The sequence below is a fragment of the Numida meleagris genome, chromosome 3, assembly GCF_002078875.1.
Source record: "Numida meleagris isolate 19003 breed g44 Domestic line chromosome 3, NumMel1.0, whole genome shotgun sequence".
Classification (NCBI taxonomy): domain Eukaryota; kingdom Metazoa; phylum Chordata; class Aves; order Galliformes; family Numididae; genus Numida; species Numida meleagris.
In genome coordinates, this window is record NC_034411.1 from 59,031,186 (window position 1) to 59,039,543 (window position 8,358).

Below are 8,358 nucleotides of genomic sequence, written 5' to 3' on the forward strand. Positions count from 1 at the left end.
ATGTGTTTGTACCTTTTCAGATCAGATATGTGCTAATAGTACTTAAGAGGCATTACTCGGAGTGATGTGTCACTGTCACAGCAATAAATAGCCCTTGAAACCAGCAAATACCAGTTTCACTTTGAAGGAAACTGAGCCCTAGGAAACAAAAGGAAAAAAAAAAAAAGAAAGTAAAATAGTTTCACATCCCAAAGAAATGGAGATATTGCTTGTATTGAAGATCATTTTCTACAGTGCTTTGTATGACCTCAGTATCTGGTGACACGCTCTGTCTCTTCCATGACAACTCTGCATTTGAAAGGTACCTTTGAATTGGATGTAGCATCCCATCAGCTACACACTACTAACTTATTTATTATTTGAATATCCTACCTACTATCCTTGCATTGCAAGGATCACTAGACTCTTTTAAACATATACTGAGATAGACAAGAGGGAATACTCTTGAGGGAGTACTACCTCAAAAATTACTCAGAGAGATGGTCCCTCCTGGGGCAGAGCTACCTCTCTTTAACCTCACTTTGCATACGTAACCAGTGCGGCAGCAGACTGGAAACTTTTCTACTCTTATTAAACTTCCACTGGTTACAGCTGCTAAATGTCTACTGACTGTCTGACATCAGCAGAAAATAAGCATTTGTCAGACAACCTATGAATTCAGAAGAGACAGAGACTCATGAGGTTCCCATCTAGGGATCCCTCCACAGTCATTGAAGGAATTACACCCACTGCCTCACGGAAAAGACTATCTGGTATCTGGCAACACAGAAACTCCACAAATTCCCTGAGATCTAAACACCAAGCAGAGATAACAAGTGGGAGGCCAGAGCTAGAAGTTGAATTTCAACCTGGTTTCACTCATCAGTGAACACATCCTGATGTGATTGCAGGCAGAGCCCTGTTTGTGCTGAGCCTTGTGCTTTGTGCGTATCTGCATTTTTTGATGGGGGAATTGGGGAGGATGTGGGGGCAGTAGTTAGCAGTGGACAGAACTGATCTGACCACATATCTTCATATGAACTTGTCACCTAGACTGCCTTTGTAGTCAACAGAAAGACAGGGATTTCTATAACTGATTCATTTGTCTTAGGACAGGTGTCTAAAAGAGCTGAGATGAGCCCTAAGACATGTTGGTGTCTGCAGTTAGCTGAAATAGTTTCCCTTCTGCACTGCTGCGTATAAAGGAAAGCAAGGAGGAGAGCTCAGGCCACTGGTAGAGCATGGGAAATAGCATCTTAGCTGACTGATATTTCTGATTTCCAAAATGATTCTTTTTACCTTTGTTTCACACAGGCCTGAGACATTTTGAAGAAGCCCCTGGAAGGCACTATTCCCTCTCCCTCCTCTGCCTGAGCTTGCTGGGTGATCGGTGCACATCTGTTCTGTGGGGAGACTGTGCTTGCATCCCTCTTTGTCATCACATTTGCTACTGACCTGGCAGAGAGAAATTGAATAGGACATCTTACCTGATAAGCTCACCCACGTTGGTGCAGGATTTTGCAGCTGATCCCTTTGCATTTTACCATCAATTCTCTCCCAGGTGCTGAGCTCCAGAGCAGCTCTGTGGCTCACAGCCAGCTCAAGTCACTCTTCCTGTCTCTGATCAGCCCCAGGGACAGATAACCAGCAAGCATATTACTGTAGGCTGGGAGATTTCTCTTCCTCTGTGACTATCTCCTTTCTGGAAAAGTTCCAGTTGATTGGGAAAGAGGAAGCCATTGATCAGAAATTTCTGGCTATGGTAGGGGAGAGTCACCTTTGTATTCTTTTTTCAAGCCAGGTGGGACACTGGTTTGACTTCCAGCTCTCTGTACCCTCAGAAAGTGCCCTGGTCTAGCCTAACTCAACTCAACCCAATGCAGTCCAACGGTTTCTGTCTGCACCTGGCTGGAATTTTGCAATCTTTTCTGATAGTATAAAGTAAACTAAATTAACTAACTAAAATAAATAGATAAATAAATGAGATTTCAACGAGAAACTTCAGCTTCAGCGCATATCCTTTTCTTACAAAGATTCTAGATTGAAAGAAAATAGGTTCAAATTTCTGAGCAACATTTTTCCTTTTGCTCTTTCTAACCGTAACAATGAATTTCCCTGAGGAAAAAAATGCAGGCCATAGGGCCGATGGATCATCAATAGCTGTGTTTTTCAAAGAAATCAGCTGGATGAAGAGGAAACCGGGGTTAATATGAAACATTGCCCTACACCTTACTCTGGCTCAAAGAATGTATTTTCCTTCTCTGTCTCTCTCTTGCTTTTTTTCTTTCTCCCGTTCCTTATTTTTCTTTTTGTTATTTCGGGAGATGGATCAGATTTTCCAAAGTTCATAAAGAGGAAGTTCATCTCTCAGTGTCATGTCTATGTACAGCAATTGACTGCCCTCTCTCACAGTCAAGGCCCAGCATCTATGGAACTTTGTAAAACTACACTTTACTTAAATTAGAAGGAAGGCTACTATGTTTGCTGTATATAGTCTTTTATAACTGGATAGAATATTACAAATTCTTCATCTTCAAAGAACTTTATATGCATTTGTTTGTTAGTCTTCATGGTAACCTTGAGAAACAATATTACTGTTATCACTGTGTTTGTGAAGAAAGCTGAGATATAGTTGATCTGTTCACAATTTTCCTTACAAGCTGCCCACCAGCAAAATTTGCATTGTACTACTGATGCTGGGAGATCTGGGTGGGCAAGCCAACAGCAACCACCAGCAAGGACTGCCAGCTTGGCAGTCTGCCCTGGGCTGCAATTAGACAATATTATCATTGAATTAGCAGTGGTCACTTGCATCAGTGCTACAGTTGTTCCTACCTACCGGTGGAACTGCAGCAGTGGGAACGTTCTTTGGATCGAAGTCAGTAGAGATGTAGCAAAAACAGACTTGTCCACAACCAAGCCTATTAGCTATTGCAACATAATTCTTGTGTAAATGGTATCATTAAGTTTAGCTGGAATTATGGACTCTTAACTCAGGATGTTCTGCACATCATAGCTAGGTTGTGGAGAGGTGAAAACAGTAGGGCCAATAATTCAGTTCAAAGAGGTTTTCCTGGTTGTTTTTATTTTATCTTTTCTTCCCAAAGAGATTGTTGATCTTGAAAGCAGATGCATCCCTCCTGGAGAAGAGTGTTGCAAGCATTTTTACAGGGCAATGAAGCCTGTCTCCCCCAGTGCCTCTGAGGGGGAAAAGAGCAGAGGGCACGTGACAAAAACTGAGGATGTTGGTCAGTTTCTGAAGGACGCTGAGTAGCGTTAGCCCCACAAGGTGGTAACTAACCATAGGAATGCATTGCTGTCATCAGAAGTACTGTGGCCCAGATTTGTGCTCTCAGGTGATGCAGTCTGCAGAGCCTTTCCAGTTGTCTGCCTCAGGACAAAAATATCCACAGATATGTAAAACTATTTAGAGATAGCTAATTAACTTTAAGTTTATAACTGCTCTTCATCCGGATTATTTTGCAATCATCATCAGTCTTCAACATTTTGGCTTCACCTAATTTAGTTAAATAGGTGAAGACATACCCATCCAATTCCCTATACAAATATTTTGATTTCATTTCTTAAAACTAGCTCACTTCAGCTCACTTAGTAGCTCTTCTTGATAATTAAAAAGGCTTTTGAAAAGAGATGGAACTACCTCATCATTCAGAATTTGTGCCATCTATTAAAACCATGGAGAATGCTGCACTGGGGCAGATTGTGTTGAATCTGGTCTCCTGGGGATTTTTATTCCTGCTTCTGCAATGCCTTTTCCAAATTATTGCCAAAGACAAGCACTGAAATATTTGCACATTCAAGATGGTTATGCCTCTGCTGCACCAGAAATCTCTGGTACAGCTAAACCACTTACACATACAAGAAGTGCCTCTTTCATGCCCAAGCTCAAGAAGAAAAGTTCTTTTTTTTTTTTTTTGTCCTTGCTTTTCTAACTAATCACTGAAAACACTGCTGAACACTGTTTTAGTCCTTTGCAAAACCACGCATGAGCACTATGCCCTCTATCAGCCAGTGCCTGCTGTGTGAAAGGGAGAAACACATGGGCACAGAACTGAACTAGTCTCATTTTTTTGGAAGAGGATTAGAAGGGAAAAAAAAGCATATACAAACTGAGATTTTTTTTGCAAACTCTCTTCTTACATGTGGCATTGATTTCTCACGGTGCATTTTGGTAGAACTGAGTCCTGAATGACCATAAGATGGGTAGTAGATGTGGTTCTGCAATCTCAGGTGGAGTTAGTGTTAGTATCTGTTCACTTATGTCATTACTATGCAGTTTGTCTTGTTAGCAGAGTAGCAGTGCCATGGATAAATGTACACAAGAGCAAGCACCACACAGAAGATTTACAACTCAGAGGTCATATCAAGAGAATAGGGCTTTATTGCCTCTAGTGCCTGCTGGAATCCAGAAGCAAAGAAGCTGCTTTACTGAGCATGAACACCAAGCGAGGAGCCCTGCAGGCCTGGGCTGGAGCTATGTGGAGCCAAATGGGAGAGCCTTGCACTGTCTCAGAGTGCCGGAGGATGTGGTGCCACAGGGATATGGTCACACAAGCACAGATGCTCAGCTGAAGTGTAAAAGCCTTTGTCTATTCTTGTCACCCATGTACACTATGACTCCATTTCAGAATGGCTGCTGTGGCCCTGCAGGACCTGGGCCAGCTCAGTGCCCCACGTCCTCCCCCACCTCAACTTCCCCCATTTCTTCAGCTTCACTTGGGGCCTCGTGTCCCTACTCGCCATGGCCCTGGCTCCCTATGCCAGACCATATTGGGTTAACCAGGTCTGTTGGAGTGATAGAGCCTACATCTGGGTTTTTTCATGCCAAAAAACAGCTGTAAAAAGGCTTTGGTGGCTATCAGTTCTGATATGAAAAGAGATGTCTATTGGAAAATAAAAAGTGCCTCCCTAAGATGAAAATACCAAAAAAGATGAGAAAATGAGCAAAATCTCTGCTTTGCTGTGCTCAAGACAGTCTAGGTGGCAGTGAGCACAGCAGGTTAATGGAGTCACCTCTCACCTCTGGAAACTAGTTTAAATCTTGCCTTAGGGTAACAAAGGAAAATTGCATCTGATGGTGTCAAATTAGTCCCTTAGCGGACTTTTCTCCACATCACAAATTCACTGCAGATTTTGCACAATTTGTCATGATTGGCAGGATCTGCTGAGAAGAAGCTGGAGATGGGAATAGCTGTGGTTTGTAGGCCAGAAGTCAGGGGCTGTTTGCAGAGGGCTTCTGCACTATCGGTACTTCACTGTCAGAACAAAGCCTCAGGTTCATTCCTGCTCATCAAAGCAGGGGAAACAAACAGAGAAGCACTATCTCACGACAGAGCTAAACTGCTATTCACCTCCACAGCCAAGGAGGTTGGCCAGAGCAAGATCCCACCCACAGGTATGCACCAACAGCCCACTGAGTAGAATTATTTAGGGTTTATGAGAGCAAAAAATACAGTCACATACTTATTGGAGTTTAAAATATTCAGATATATTAAAAAAAAAAACAGTGCTCTTAACATAAAGAAAACAGAACATTCTGGTGAAATTGGGCCATTTCATGTTGACCATGATGTCTGAAATACCAACTTGAGAAAGTGTTCCTCTCTGAGTAAGCAGATGTACCTCTGCTTCACACACGGGCACACATCTGTGTCTCACACTTGTGCTGTCAACAAAGAATTTGAGTACAAATGACTAAAAGAGCATTTCTTGTGCATTAGAGACGATGGGATATCAGGTTCTATCTCCTTTTCGTTTTGGTACCTCAGCAAAACCGGCTTAGGTGGAGTTGGGAGCTTGCTAAGAGACAGGCTGGAGAACTAACCCAAGGTTACTTTGTTCAGTGGTGTCATTTGAGAAATAGTGGATACTGTCAGCATAAGGCAGTGTACCATAATTCTGATGCTGGCCCATTTGGGTATTGGTCAGCTTGTGCAAGCTGGTGTTATTGTACACTGTCTGTGAAAGCACCTCCACCCCTTTCTGTGTTGTTGTTCGATGTCCTTGCTTCAGGTCGGAGGACTATGTCAGATGGCTGTTTTCCAGATTTATTGACTTCATTCATATCCTGTTGAAAATTCTTAATAATGGTGCTGAGTTGGATATAAACATGAGTTTAATATTTTTGACAGTGAAACCTGAGTACTTTGCAAAGATTAGCTGAAATAAGTGGCAATAGCATGTGCACTTTCTTTCAAACAACAGGCACCAACGCTGCACCTATTTTTGCTGAATAGGCTCTTAGAATGGAAACAGAGAATCACAGAATCATCCACCACATCTCTGGGCAACCTGTTCCAATGCCTCACCACCCTTATTGTAAAAAATTTCTTCCTTATATCCAATCTAATTCTCCCTTCTTGTGTTTTGAAACCATTTCCCCCTGTCCTATCACAACAGCCTCTTCTAAAGAGTCTGTTCCAAAACCTCAGGCTATTTCATCCTGCTGTTCGTTGTTGCTGCTCCCTGCAGATCTCTCTCTGTGCTGATCAAGGAGGCAGATGACAGCATGCCTGCAAGCCTAATGCTTCCCTGTGCCTCTTTCAGGGCTCACTGGGGCCACTGGATCCAGGAGTGGAGGCAGAGGAGAGTGAGTTTCATTGCATCCTTGGGAAAGGCTTAAAGCCTGTAAGTGGAAGAAGGCTAAAAGCTGTACTCTGGAAGCTAGGGCCAGCTCAGGCCTGGCGCTGCCTGTCCTGGGTCTGTAGAGACCTCTTGCCTGCCACAGGGGCAGCCACTCCATAGTGCATGTGGAGGGCATGGCAAGCAACCGAAATTAGAACTGTCTTTTCAATGTAAGTATGTTTTCTACATAGCTAAGTATTTTAAAAAAGCAAATTCAGATAAAGCTCAGAAGTTCTGGCTGAACAGTAAAGTTCTTACATCTATTTCCCACCTGTTAGCACACTTAGCAGCTCCCTTTGAGTGATTCATAGCACACCCTTGCATTTATTTAACAGTCTGCTGTATCGCAGATCCCTGTCTGGCTCTCTAATATGAACAAGTGCTAACATTTAAAGAAAAATAAATCTATTTTCTGGTGGAAGCAGGCAATGACAAGAAGGAGCAATTAGAAGTGAGCTTTTGTATCTCTAAAGGCCAACTACAGAGTTGAGATAATGCATCAAGGTGAAAGATACAGACTCAAGCTCTCCCTCAGCATGGGAAAGGTGAAGAATGGAGAAAGGATTTGGAACTGAAATAGATTTAAATTGTTTGTAAAAAAAAAAGCCCTTTTTCTAAAGTTCTGTTTCATTTCCTGTTTTTCTAAAAAAAATAATCATCTCCAGAGTGCACCACATTAACCCCTAGATCGTTTGTCCCTAGTTAGGAGTAAAGATGACTTGAAATTCAACTTCATATTCCAAATTATACTTTCATGTTCCATATAAGTGAAAGAGCACTCTCAATAACTCCCAGTGCATAAGCAGATGAATACAGACATGTCCACCCTCCCAGCACATAGCCTCCTCCATCCTAATCTGTGCAAATAATGCTTTCATTAAGAAAAAGAAAAAAAAAAAAGACAGATCAAAACAAGAAAAAGGCCATGGAATATGATGTGCAATGGGTAGCTGAGGATAAACAGAGACCATGTCACAGGCAAAGTCTGACAGTGGAGGAAGGATACTGATCTATACCTATATTAGTCATGGTTTCTGTACAAATCTGTAGAATATTTTTCCTTCAAGAAAATACAGCCCTGAACTATTTTAATCTAAACCAGCGCTGTTAGCTGGTAAAAACAGTGAGGTCTCATCTTTTTGCTGGCTACTCACTAACAGCATAAATTAGACTTAGAAAATTCCTTCTGTCATGGATGTCTGATGCATAAATAACACCATATGCTCAGCAGCAGTTTAAATAAAATATCATTCTTACCTTGACAATGACAGTCTAATTTAGGAGCTTTGTCTGTAATCAAAATTCAAACACTGAAGTGTTTTGCTTAATCTTTGTAAAATACCACGTTACTTCTGTGCTGCCTTTAAACCGTAGAAAGTGTGGCATTATATGTGAGGAGAAATAAATCCCTATCATCTTCTAGCTTTGTGCTGCCAATATATACCCATCAGAAAATCTAAATGTCATCAGGAATGACCCATAGAGTGAAGAATTTGTTCCTAGGAGCATACGGACCCCCCTGGCCTCAGGAAATATTTGAAGAGTATACACACATTTCGTCAACATTTTTGAAGTCCCAGGGGGAAAGGAAGGAATAAAAACATGACAGAGTAATTTAAAATGGCAGGTATTGCACTTTTCTTGCTCAGCACTGGAAATCAGATACCTAATATTAACAGCAGCCATTATTTTTATTACTCCTATTAAAGAGGCTAGCACCTGCCATCTCCCAGA